The sequence below is a fragment of the Haliaeetus albicilla genome, chromosome 19 (assembly GCF_947461875.1).
Source record: "Haliaeetus albicilla chromosome 19, bHalAlb1.1, whole genome shotgun sequence".
In the NCBI taxonomy this organism is placed as follows: Eukaryota; Metazoa; Chordata; class Aves; order Accipitriformes; family Accipitridae; genus Haliaeetus; species Haliaeetus albicilla.
Genome location: NC_091501.1, coordinates 2,914,737 through 2,928,918, shown reverse-complemented (window position 1 = coordinate 2,928,918; position 14,182 = coordinate 2,914,737). Strand labels below are relative to the sequence as shown.

Sequence of the window (14,182 nt, the reverse complement as noted above, 5' to 3'; positions counted from 1 at the left end):
TAAATTCTCTTTATGCTGAGTTGCTCATTCCAGGCAAAGACACTTTTGAAGACACCTCTATTTTTACTCTGTCAAGCAATAATAACAACAATAAAAATGCCATTGAGACCTATTTGCCATTCTGTAATCCATCTGGGGATGCTTTTCCTGATATTTAATGTTTTTCTGGCAAGAGGAAACATTTTATAAAGGACTATGAATCACATTTATCTGGAGTATATTTGTGAGTAAAAAAAAAAAATCTTTTCTGTTTCAGGACTCAAACCCAACAGTTCTTAGGTTAAAAAGCAACCAAGGCTGTTGTGATACAACTGAAATTATCTTTTGGGAAAGGCGGGTGCTGCAAAAGGGAGATTTGTTTTTTTCTAGCTTGATTAATTGATCCTAGAAGGGAGGAAAGCTAATTGAGCTATTTGTGGGATAAGAATATTTTAAAATGTTTCTTTACTGCCAGTATCATTTTGATGCCGAGTTCTGTGATAAATTGGAAATTCTCCAGCAGCTTTAGATAATTTCTGAAGAGGAAGCGTTATTGAATCAAACATGACAGAGGTTAATTCGATCAGTTTAATGTTCTCTCTCTTATTTATTAGACTTTCTGTAGTGGTTTTTGAATTTTCAGTGTGCTAAAGTAGTAGGGGAAGTAATATTACTTTTCAGGTAGCCTCCTTTATTTCTCACAAAGACTGTGTCTGTGCCCTAGCTCAGAGCAGGTGAGACTTTGTATTTACTTACAGTGTGAGATAGCTGACTCTTGTGGGTCCAAATGTTTCAACCAACTGATGTGTTGCCTTTGGAACAGTATGATTCATAGTATGCTGTTCACTAAATTCAGTGATGTGGGGTTTGCATTACACTTTCACATAAAATATACTCTTGATGTAGTACCAAGATTAGATTCTGGTTTAGAGATACCAGTATCTCGTGGTTGTTAGCTGGATGCTCTATTTCCATTTGGTAGCTGGCAGAACAACTTTTCTCTTTTACCTTCTTTTGGCAGCTTAGAGAGGATAAGGATTGTAGGACTGTCTTTTTGGCTACTGGAGTGTGACTTCCATTTCTGTCTGCTCCATTGGAACGAGTGCATTTGTCTGCTGGTGAAAGGAGAGCCAGTGCAGGGCTAGTCATTGTGATTCCTCTGTGTAATTCAGCCATGTGAAAGAAATCCTGATTAGTGGAAATCCTTTCTTATCCTTTTAGTTAGTTCCTAAGGCTTATTTACAAAGAGAGAAGCAGATTTATGACCTCATCAGGCATACAGTGAGGTCTTTGTTACATGTCAAGTATTTAATTCATTAAAAGGGGTTTTGTTGGTTTTTTTTTTTTTTGTGGTAAGAATACTACAATCAAAATCTGACACTTTTAGGCTATTCGTACAAATCTGCCTGAAGCAAAAGTGTTGTGGCAACAGGATCACTGAGAGTTCACCTATGTGAAATGACAGAATTTAGGAAGGAGGTTTGTGTTACTGCACTCATCAGTTTCAGTAATGTGGTTACATATTTGCTATCATCTCAGTCAGGTTCATTCAGGAAAAGATTAGGACTGGGCTTTCCCTTTAGGATACATATACACTACAAAGTTAATTGGGATGCTCATCCATTATAATTTCTTTTTCTCTTTCCCACCACACATAAACAACTTTAATCTGAATAATAAGGTGCTCCAGGTCCATATCAGCCAATGTACCATAAATTTTTGATGTTATCATCATAGTGCTAGCATAGCACTTTAAAAAGAAAGCTTGTCCTGCTGCTATCTCCCATGTCTAGTACATGTGTTGTGACAAGCAATTTCAGTCTTCAGGGATACCAGTCAGCCATCTTTCACTCGCCATGCATTTCTTTTCCTACTTAGTTGTTAAAGAAGCCATATGACTTCCTTTATTTGGAAGTATATTCTAAAATTTAGAGGTTTCATTGATAAGAAATGTTTCTTGGTCACCAGTTAAAATTTCTCTTACATATTTTCATCTCATCAATATTTCATATAAGTCTCTGGACCAGCCGTCTTTTTCACTGTCGTCTTGGTGCTTATGCCTTTCATTTGATTTTACAAACAGTTATAATATCCTCCAGTCCTTGGGTTAGCCAACCTATATAGAATTATTTATTTTACATCTTTTCTCATGAATCAGCCTCTCTAGACCTGTAATCATTTTTTCTTACTTGTTTTTGGTATTCCTCTGATTTTCTTGGCATCTTCTTGGTATTGTGGTGCCCAGCATAATATGGCGTTTCTTTGCTATCTGAGCTTGTAGAGTATTCTAAAGTATCTGTTATAGTCTCCAGCCTGTTACATAAGACAAGAATGACAAATCAGGTTGAATTTGCTGCAGTCCAAGATGCATATACAATCTAGTACCCATCCACATTACATTTAGATTTGGAAAGAATTCATGCAACAGTTTAAAGTCTTTTAAAAAATATTATGTATTAAATAATTAAGTATTAAATGTATTAAAATATTTTGATTAAAAACATTTTGAAGCATTTTATAGCCAACATTCATTATGTAGGAACTCCTTCATTTTCCTCTAAGGCAAAGCTCAGTGCTGGTCTCACCTATGTTTAGAGGCAGGATAGAAATCCTTACAGTGGCAGTATTTTCTTTGGTGTTTTCCCTGTAAGTTATGATATAAATGTATGTTTCTTCCTCCTGCTATCAGACTTGCCCCTTCTTACAAGGTCCTAGCTATATTGTCCTCTTTCATCTTCTTAAAAAAGGAAGAAATATCATATTGCTATCCTTAGCTGAAATGACATGCCGTAGGTGCTCTGTATAACTATAAACTATACAATGCGCTGATTCAGGATTCCAGAAACCCTGTACCAAAAGACTTTTGGAGAAGTAGGAGCAAATATGAGTTTTAATTAATACAACACAATTGGGATTTATTAGGAAGATGAAATGTCAATACTTATATTAGAAGTTGTCCAGAATTTTAGGACAAACCTCTCCTGGCAAAAGTACCACTAAACCTTTCATCTTGGCGAGTACAACTTGTAGCTTTTTCAAAAGATAGTTTTACATCGTAATAAGTATAGCACCTATTAAATTTAGTCTGCCAAGGATGTTGTGATGTTGAGAGCTTTATGTGTTGCAGAGGAGGATGAGCCAATTCATGGAAGAGAGATCTATTGCAGGTTACCAAACTCATACAAGCCACATCCAGCTTGTGAAGCTCCTGAGCTAAAGTGGCTGGGATTTGGGGATTAGGGGAAAGTGTTATAATGTGATTGCCTTGTGCTTACATTCCTTGAAAGGCTTTTGTCTATGGCCACTGTTGGGGACAGGATACTGGGTTAGAGGACTAGAGGAAACTTTTTTTGATCTGGTGTGGTGGTTCTTAACTTATTTTCCTCAGTGTAGTTTTTAATACCACACACGTGTGAAAAGTGGAAGGATCAGGTGGACAGAATGTACGTGAAAAATAAATCAGTTACAGGAACAACTCACAGAACCCATAGAAAAAAACCCTTTTTCTTCGCTAATATAAAACAGGAAACTTGAGTCCATGTTTACTATGACTCTTTGCTTATATGCTGTTCTTCAGTTCATATATGCCCTCTTTAGGCTGCATATGAGCGTATTTCTTCAGGTATACATATATTTTACACTACTACCCTGTGACTGAAAATGTCCCTTGTTTTGTATATAGTAATTATCATTTCCTTCTGCCAGATCGAGGATATGAGACTGATTCAGGCATTTTAGGTTCCATCACTTCTTCACAGTTCATGCAATGGACTATTCTTTGGTTTGCCTGAGAGAAGATTGTACTCCTAGGATCAAAGCTTAGTGGTTCCATTTTTACATACGACTCCTCTGACAATTGGCTCAAAAGCTGGAAATAGAAAATGACTACAAGAGATACCCCAGAGGCAAGAAGTAGGTCACTAATAGTCCATGCTACCAGTGGGCTTTGGGGACTCTCCAGCTTGTATTGCAAATGGTGTGGAAAAGAAAGTGAAATGTCTTGAACCGTGTCACCCAAAGGAGATGATACAAATGAAAAAGAGCAATAGGTGTTTCTGTGTAAACCCCTGGTGAGAGTTAGGCTCAGATTACCAAACAAGAAAAAAGCTAGTGCTGAAACAGTAGGTCTGTGTATCCTAACACCTCCCAGCAACTCTCAAATGGATACTTGCAGCAGGAAAAAAAGCTGTTAGTCCCAGTGGGAAACCCTAACCCCAAGGTTAAGAGAATGGAAACAGTTGGTTTTCTTTACAACAGACATTTGTGGGTATCAGACATTTGTCATAATTGACACTCTGGTGGTGTTCACACTGGGATGGATAAGCCCATGTAATTATTACCACAGGGGTTATATTCCAGAAAACTATCACAGCAGAAAGATAGCTTCATTACTTATTCCCATTTATACTAGGCTGCTGGTAGGAGAGCAGTCAAAGCATTTAGATCAGGGTAAACAGCTTTGGGGAAAATTTGCCTTTAGTTTTAGCAGTTGGAATCCTGTGGTAACCCAAATTTTGATAGTTATTCTTTAATGAATCTCTTGGGTTTTTTTCTTATGCTCTTATAATATGTTTCAGAGCTGTTAGTGCACAGTGAGATGGATTTAAAAGTCAGAGGTTTGTAAAGGAGTCATATCTTTCTGGGTAAATAGTGAGTGGGAAGAATTTTATAGCAGTGATGCTCAAATGGCAAGTTGGGGCTTTTCCTGCCAACCTCCCAAGTGGAAATTGCTGGCTAAGAAAGTCTATAACTAGCAGCAGAAAAGGAGCAGGGTTCTGTCAGCTGTTTATTTATTGTCAGTGTTTCATTAGAAAACAATTCTTCCACTTACACAATTAGTAAATGAGATATGTTCTCACACTTAGGTCACGATTTGAATCCAGCCAAGGAGAATATCAGTAAATAAGTCATTATTCTGTAGTACTGTTTCAGTTGCCCTCATGAAATGAGTTGAACAGCCCCAGTCCAGTTGTTAATAAACAGATACACACAAAACAAAACTTACTGGCACTAAAAGAATACTTCCATGTAGTTCACAGCCTGAATCAGAGCCAAACACTGAATTCTCCTGTACTTCCTCTTTTTTATCTCTTTAGGTTGCCTAAAGGGAGGACTGCAGGAAGGAAATCTCTCCTCTTGTTACCTATGCTAAACTTCTTAAGAGAATGGATGGACATTCAAGTGTTAGCTTATACAGCAGCATTCACTTCTGCTTTATCTGGGATTCCCTCAGGTAAATGTCAAACTGAAAATTTAAGCTTATCTTTTGAAACATCCTTATCCTCTGTCTTCTGAAGAGAATTTTCTTAAAGAAAGACTCACTGGCATATTCCTAAGGAAAATATATTTTCCCTGCCATTACCAGCGTACCACAATTTCTTCTTACAACTCCCTTTTAGATATTCTTTCTTGTTCATAATCTTATGTTTGGGGATTTCTTTTTTTCCCTAGGCAATGTGAAAAAGTTTATTCCCACAATTTAAAACATTATTTGCAAAAAATGGAATAGTTTTATTTTATAGAAACTTACATTACATTTTTTTATATTCTGTACATCTGAATTGATGCTTATTATGGGCACACTTGTTTTTTCTTGGATGTTTATATTGTTTCTCCTTCCTAAAAAGGCTCGCAGGGGCAATCACTTACATAAATCACCTTATTGTGGGGCATTTTTGTACTCCTTCTTTCAAACCTTTGTGAATATTCCTTGTGTAGGTAAAAGAAATGTTGTAATCTAGAAGTGGAGCATCAACATAGCATGTGGTACAGATCTGAATGATATGCAACAGCACTTTTAGCTCATGCTATTGTATTCTGACAGTTATTTTGAAGAGGCAGTACCTCACAGGACTTTTGAGTTTTGATCTCAGTGGGACACAGAAGCTGCTGTGAAGAAGCTTCACAGCTTCACAGAAGAAGAATGAGGTATTTCAGTAAATGGATCATTAATACCTTGCTTTTGGATGAAGCAGAGACTTGCAAGATACAAGTGATGTACTGATTGGCAGCATTTTGCCTCTTTGAAATGTATCGTCTCTGTTATTTTTCTGGACTTCTGTTGACATTTCTACACTCTAATTTGGGAAAATAAAAACAAGTAGCAGGGCATACTAAAAGCCTCATTGAGCTGTGAGGTAGTGTACCTCCATGTCTTCCATTACTATTGTCTGACTGTCTTGGGATTTATTTTTCCAACAACACTGTATACTCTTAAAGGGCAGATGACTGAAACACCAACAAATCAACTGTTTGCATGAGACCACACAATATAGTGGCACAAGAAATTGCATGTTGCATCCCGTCCTGGGATAATATCTCCCAAAATGGACCATCCTTTTCTTTTTTGTTGCTCTAGATCTTGATTGTGAGAAGCATAGCTTGTGATAGCAGTTTCACTTGGGTGGAGCAAAGGGATCATCCCTTTCACAGAGAGGATCTGTTTGTTACTTGACCTCTTCTTTGCTACCAGGTTTACCTTGTGTATTGCATAGAATGTGGTCTCTTTTCAACTGGGCTTTTCTTATGCTTTTGTAATAGAACTCGATTTTTTCTAATTATTCATATTATTCATAAGCATGTTTATTATAATAATGCTAAAAGCTGTCAAGAGGCAGGGGAAGGAGAGTGGGTCTTCCTTCTCCTAGGAGAGGGAAAGTTTGCTAATGCCCTGTGAGGGAATGACAGATAATTTCTCTCTCAGGTTACACATACTCTAAATCCTCTTCACCGTTCCTCTCCAGCAATGAGGAGACAGATGCTACTGTAATAGCACAGAACCTGTGTGAATCTCTTGCAAAGAACCTTCATTACTGTTATGAGTAAAAAACAAGTGGCTTGCTTAGCCTTCCATCCTATTTTTAGAGAGGTTTATGTTTTTGAAGGACATACTTGATTCCCTTATGGCTTTGGCTAGTTTTCTGTTGTTGACTTTTTTTTTCCTTTTCTTTTAATGTGATATGGGAGGATGAAGGTGGGAGAAGGCAAGCGTCTGTTTCTGTGAGCTGTTGTGTTGGAATTTGTTAACCTGACATTTTGTGTGCTGTGATGTGCCCAATTCCCTTTCTAGCTGTTTCTAGTAGCCATGGGGATACAGACAGCAGAAATCACACTTCTCACACACACTTTCTCTCCTGAAAAAAAAAGCTGGTGAAAATGATAGACAAATGATTTTGGAAACAAATCTTGGATGTGTCCTCAGAGTAAAGGCTATGAAGTCTTTGGAGATGAAGTTTGTTGTCATTGGGACTCTTTCTGGTGTTTTTAATGGAGATTTCACCACATGCCTCTTCTAGAGCTTTTTACAGAAATTGCAGAGATAGGGATCAATTGGTACCATGGAATAATTACTTTGTAGAGAGAAGGCCAATCTGCTAGGCATTTGATTGACACCATCAATTGATGTGGGTACTGATCCCTTGTTAGATACCAGTGATTTCTGAAAACTACTGATGGTTTAGATTGCACTTACTGGCCCACAGGTAAAAATCTGTGTCTTATGCCTTTTCCTCTTAAGTATCCATATTTTTTCTATGTATGTGCTTTTTTCTTTTTAAGAAAGAGTACATACTGGACTGTCCCTTTTTATGTTTTGTTCTGTGTGGAGGTTTTTTGTTGTTGTTGTTGGTTTTGGGGTTTTTTTTGGTAAGGATACATTATTGTCCCTTTTCTGACATAGAAGTACCATAGAGGTTCACAGTTCTGGAATAGTAAGGGATTATCATATATTGTCATCAAAACTATGCAACTATTGATGTTGACATGCATATTATTTATGGCACTGTGTATTTTACTACTTACTACGAGCAGGAGTGAGAGCAGGAGTGATATCTGTTCTGATAATTACTTACGAGTGTGAGTGAGAGTAGCAAACAAGGGAATGATTGTGTGAGGACAAAGACTGGGGAACAGACACGTACATACATACACACACATATATGTGTTCATATGTGAGATATGTGTGTATATATATGTAGATAAATACCTTTCACCACATGTGTGTCAGTTGGAACAGATGTCTCAAGCCTGCATGCAGCCTTAACCTAAGTGTGTGTGTACACATACCTCCTCCATATATAATATACACTCTTGTAGAGGAAAGTATGTACCTGTGTGCAAATTTATGCACACAAGTATGCATGCACACAAGTATGCATGCACACACCTGATATGGAGTTAAATGACAAGTTGTTTCAGTAGTTGAGTTCTTGCTCTTATAAAATCAGGGAAATTGTGGTCATTTTGAAAAACATGTGGAAGCTTTGAGAAACCTTGAGAGAAAATCATGGTTCTCCTGCCTCTTGCTAAGTGGAACATTTGGAGCTTTCTGCTTCACCTCCCCTACCAGAAGTGCATCTGATACACTGTACAGGGATTTCAAAGTTTAATTTAGCTTAACTCTTGGCCGCAATCAACTGCTGATAAATTTAGTTGGGGGATTAGGGAACCTTAAAGACTAATAGCTCCTTAAAAGGAGCCTGAAGATGAGACAGCAAAACAAAAATATCTGCTAAAGTCTCCCTTAGAATGGTAGCACATCATACAGTCATAGTTTAGGGAAATAAATAGGTTGGTTTTGGACAAGAAGGGATTTTTGTAGATATAGACACTTGGAGAAAGAAAACCAAATGTGTGAGTATTTAAGAGTTGTTCCCTTTACAAAGTGAAGGAAAGGATATCCTGATTGGAATCACTAGCATATAGCAAACACCCCTCTCCTGTAGTTCCAGATAGTTTGCTAGCCTATAGAAAATAGCTATTGTTAACTCCTTTCCCCATTACATCTTTTTATAGACTGTCATGTTTAGATAGAGTCTTTGCACTTCTGTGGCAGCATTAATTCAAATGTGAATTCTTAAGCATGGCTACCGCATCTTAACGCTGTCTGTGGATAGTAAAGTAGGCATGTTGATCAGTACTTCATATGTGCAGTCAAAAATGGAGACTCAAACCAAATCAATACAAGAAAACCCAGTCAGATATTTAATTGGAGAATAGACTTACTAGAAATTAGTAGACATTTCTTTTCTGAGATGCTTCTTTCTCACTTGTTTTTATACTGCATCAAATTTTGTACATCCAACTGTAACTAGGGCCTTTCATAAGTATTGTACTTATATGCCTCATAGTGAGAAACAATTCTTGTGCCAAAGGCACTGTGATCTTGCACAGCGTTCTGCTTTATGCTTAACTTTTAAACTGTGAATAGTCCCTCTGAAGCCAGATTTGGAGACTAAATGAGAAACCAGTAACTATTTCATGTCTTTTTTTTTCTTGCCCTTTTCCCGCCGCCTTCTGCTATCCCACAGTTAAATTTTTTAGTTTTTCTATTGCCCAAGGGCCCAGGAAAGGACTTAGGTGAGAAAAGGTTAGAAAGAAAAAAGTATTTGAATAATTATTATTCAAATTAAGATGGAGTAATCATTTGATAAAATTTAAATCTGCTTAAAAAGAAATGTCCTTTCACACAGTGTTTAATTATCTTGTGGGTTTAGCAGCTGGATAGCTATTATTTCAGCAAAGAGTTTATTGAGATTTGAAGAAGGATTATATGTAAAAGTAGAGTATCTGCTGTTAGCCTAGCTCAATCTGGTAGACTCTGAAAGCATAAGACAATCATCAGTAGGAGTAAGAATGTGAACTATATTGCCAAGGCAAGCGTGTTTTGTATTCAGATTTTTTCTACAACATATGGAATAAAGCACTATTGGAAAGAAAGTATTCAGAGTAGGAATACAGGTCTGCTCTGATGAATCAAAATATGGATTCAAGAGTGAGAGAAACTAACAAATTTTCTAGTATAAAAATTTCTGATGTTCATAAACTCTTTGTATAGTTACATCATGACATAGGTGGACTGGTAAGCATTATGTCTGGCATTCAAACATACGTGAACAGTGACTCTTCCATAACTGAGAGCAAAATTACACTGAATTTTCAAATTATATCTCTGAAATACCAATTGGACTTACGTAGTTATGTGGTGAAAGTGTTATCTTCTGTGATTCTTGTTGTGTGAACCAGGTACGTTTATAAAAATCTTCAGCCTTTCTGATTACTCACTAGTTAATGATCTTAAGAGTCCAATTTCACCTTGTGTAAATTTTTGTTCATCCTTTTTTTCACTGTCTCAGACATACAGCCAGGCATGCTGAGTTTCTGTAACCATTTTATTTCTTACAGTAAGACTCTTGGTGTCTAAAGAACACAGTACTAACAAGAATAAAGAGACTGAGGGTAATGGAAGCCAAGCTACTAAGGCAAAAGAAAACCTGAAGAACTGTATTTATTGCTAATAAAATTACTGCAGGTCTAGTGCTTGTGTGGTGCATAAGTTTAGTCTCTGTCCATTTTCATGATAGCCATATTCCCCTCCACCTCCCATTTCAAGCACTGAATATTTGAAGTGTCAGGCAACGTTTGAGGAAGGCTGCTCTAAGGTACTTTAGGCATCAAATTCTCTTGTTTATTTTAGAAGAATCATGAATGCAGACCAGGATTTGCCTGGGATTACCAGGTCAGTTTGTGGGTTTCTTGGTCATTCGAAAGCTTCCCCACACACTTGATAGACCTGTTGACAAGAGAGAGCTGACAAAGCAGGAACAGGCCCAAAGCCAAATCATTAGCTGCTCTTTAGGGGAGGTGCCTTGAAGAATTCTTTTCCAACTCAGGATCATTAGGACTAGAAGAATAAAGGGTGAGATAGGGATCAAAAAAAGACAAAAAAAGGTGATGTGGAGAGGAAAGTAGGTTGAGGAGGAAGATGGGCTTGGAGAGGGATGAGTGCTACAAGGGGAAAATGGTGAGGAGGAAATAGTTGGTGTTCAAAGAGAAAAGAATTTGCAGATGCATGAGGTAGGCAGCCTAAGCAAGGCACAGAGGTCAGTTGATTGCTTCTTACTGGCAATCCAACTGGAGAATATCCATCAATATGTTTTGCTAAGAATTTATTGAAGGTAATGTTTTTAGAAGTCTTGTTTTTAGGAGAACTTGTATTTCCTCCCATTCTTTTTATTTTCTTTTTATACAGGAAATTTAATTTTATAGCACTGCACTATAGACTGTCTGAAATGTTCACAGTTGCCAAATGCATGTGAGATTTTAATTTAGGTCAAGCAGATTGTCTTGGATAAGGTGACCAGTAACTCCGATGGAGACTTTGATTAGCTGAAGATAGCATCTGGTATCTGAACATAGAATAAATAAGGTTAGAAGAGGCGACTGGATATCATCTGTGCAATGCCTTGCTCAAAGTTGGGCTAATATAAAAGACAGATCAAGCTTGTCTAGTTAAAGTTTGCAAATCTGCCCAGATGGAGATATCATAGCCTTTCTGGGCCCTTGTTCCAGTGTCATGTTGAATTATTTTTTCTTATGTCCAATGAGATTTTTCCCTTGTTGCAACTTTTGATTCTTGTCTCCTGTCCTTTCATTGTTCACCTAGGAGAGAAGTCTAGCTATGTCTCCTCTTTCATCCCACTTTGTTTACTTGGATTAGCAATTTGATCTCCTCCCCGCCAGTCTTCTCTAAGCTAAACAAACCCATTTACTTCAGCCTTTCCTCATGTATCATATGAGGCTCCAGCCTTATTTGTCCTCTGTTGAACCCCATCCACGTTGTTAATATTTCTCATGTTTTGGGGGCTACAAAACTAGTGATAGTATTCCAGATACAGCCTTATAAGCATTTAGTAAAGAAGAAAAATAATTTCTCTTGACCTACTGGCTACTGTTTTGCTAATGCAAAAAAAAAAAAAAAAGTGCATATATAGAGAGAAATAAAGGAGATAAACAATAAAGATATATGAAAGAAGAGGAAGAAGCAAGGATTTGAGCAAAGCTTGGTCAGCAAAATAGCAGTATCATGGATCTGAAAGTGTAGTTGTGCTAGGCAGCCGTGCTGTCAGGCAATGGAAAAAAGGCTCTGATCTATTAGGTTTTATAATGGAGAGGTCTTGGCAAGGAATATTGCCACCTCAGGACACCTGCAGATTTTTAGGTGCCAAAAGAGTATATCCCAGGCAGTGCCCTGGAGGGCAAGGGTAAGATTCTTATTTGTCAGTTTTCACTTCCCGTCTCGTAATGTAAATCATCTTGGCTTATCTAAGAGATGTAATTTATGGCCAGCCTGCTGGCTGGTCAGCTTCATGTCTCTTATAAATTAGACGACCAGACACATGTAGGTCAAGTCTGGAAATGCAATGCATGTCTTTAGAAGAGGGATGGATTCTTCCCAATCCTTCTTTACATTTGATTGTTTCCACACATCCCTATTTTTTCCTTTTATGTTCCTCTTTTTGTCAACTGTGCATTGTCCCTATTTTTTCCTCTCATTTTCTTCTTTTTCTCCAGTTGACCATGTTGATGGCTGTACCAGATCAGTATATGAACTTATCTTTTATGCCTAATCTTTTGTTTATCCCACACCCCAGGTAGGGAATAAAGGACTATGTTCCTATCCCCAGTCTTTCCTCCCTTGTTCTCTCTACATAGGCACATATTTCATGATGAGAGGAAGTGCAAAGAAAATTCTCTGGATGTCAAAGCTCATGATGTTCTGTTGCAGCTGAACAGCAGTAGAAGTCCTAGCTCTTCTCAAATTCTCAAGAAAGATTTTTATCTAGTCTCTGATAGGTCTGTGGGCTATAATAGCACTTGCTATACAGCAAGGCCTGAGATCCTTTTTTTTTAAGACCAGGTCTGTATTTAATACTGCTGGTCAACATAATTATAAAAGAAGCATTAGTGAGGAGGATGCTATTCTATCCAAAGAAGTCTTTAGGCAGTGAGGTTTATTTTGTTCTGGCATAAAGTGTTTGCAGTAGGAGAAGTTATTGATATAATTCTGTTATCAAAGTTGTTTTTTTCTTTATAACCTGTAGTTCCCTCACTGTCTATTGGTTGATACAGTCAAGAGAAAGAAAACTTGGAGCTGGGAGAAGAGAGTGGTATGGGGTGTTCTCCTTCTGGCATTATCAACACCAGGATAGAAGTAAGTAGTATCAAAAATGGGTCTAATTTAAATAATTTCTCTGCTGTGGAAAGTGATGATTCCACTAAAAGGCTTCAGCAAAAATTGATCCAGTTGGCTGGAAGCAAAGAGGGCTGTCTGGCACAAAGGCTTTTCTAGCCAGTTAATGAGGATACATCCAGCTCAATCTCCTTTTGAGTATGATCAGGCCAGGTTTTGAGCGTTACTTGTCAATTTGCATTTTAGTGGAACATATTACAATGCAGACTATCTCTGTGAGATGCAGAGATGTTAACCAAGGTGGGGAAAAAGAGATACCAGTTTTTCTTTTAAATCCTTGATTATAATCTTGCACAAATCACTTCTTACTTCTCTCAGGGTAGTATTAAAAAGCCTTGTGGCCAACAGCCTGATTTAGTATTAGAGCAGCCAGATAGAATCTAATATGGGAAAAAAAGGGGAAAAGTGAGCACCTTGAGTTTACTGAGTCTTTGTAATTGCTGGCAAATCCACTGGACCAGTCTGTTGACAAACAGGACAAGGGAGAGCTGGAAATAGATCCCTGGTAGATCTGAGAGCCAAAAATCAGCCAAGCATCTTGGACAAGTTTGGGAGCTTGTTTCTTGTTTCTTGTTTGGCTCATTTCCTTCTCCCTTCCCCCATATCGCTCTGCAGCAGCAGCAGTGTTGAAGGGTGTGTACTCTGTCTGGCAGGCTGTTGGAGGAGTCTCTGGCCTCAAATTACACAGCCTGAGAACTCAGTGCGTAAAATTAGCAGCAGAGTTCTGTGTATTAGGTGCCAGGGAAAAATGTCACATTCAGCAGAACTCAGAGGCGAGAGGTGGAACAGAAAGAACTGGAACGGGACATCAATCCTTCTCTACCGTTTACTGTTTTGCAGCAGACATATCTGAGAGTATTATAACCAGCTGACTTGGAGCAAAGATTATTTGGGTAGTAAATAGATTTTATTGTATGTCTTAGTAACAAGGATGTTTGATTTTTTTCTTCCTTTTTTTCTGCCTTTACTTGCTCGTTTTCCTTTATTCCGAAGATTTCTTTCTTTTTGTCTTTCCACAAGGAAATCTCTTTTCACTCACGAAGAAGTGCCATTGACATACAGTTTTCTGCCTTCCTTTCCACCTTCCTGTGGTCTGAATCCTGGTAAGAAACTCACTGTAATGGCACTACATTCAGATTGTGCAACAGCTTATACAGGTTGTTTGTAGTGAAA

The 14,182-nt window shown here is 37.8% G+C and overlaps 1 protein-coding gene across 1 annotated transcript in view; it reads left to right on the top strand.

Annotated features, from left to right (window-relative positions):
- NCF4 (neutrophil cytosolic factor 4) overlaps positions 1 to 14,182 on the top strand; it is a 37,639-nt gene that overhangs the window by 6,139 nt on the left and 17,318 nt on the right. The window lies entirely within an intron of this gene.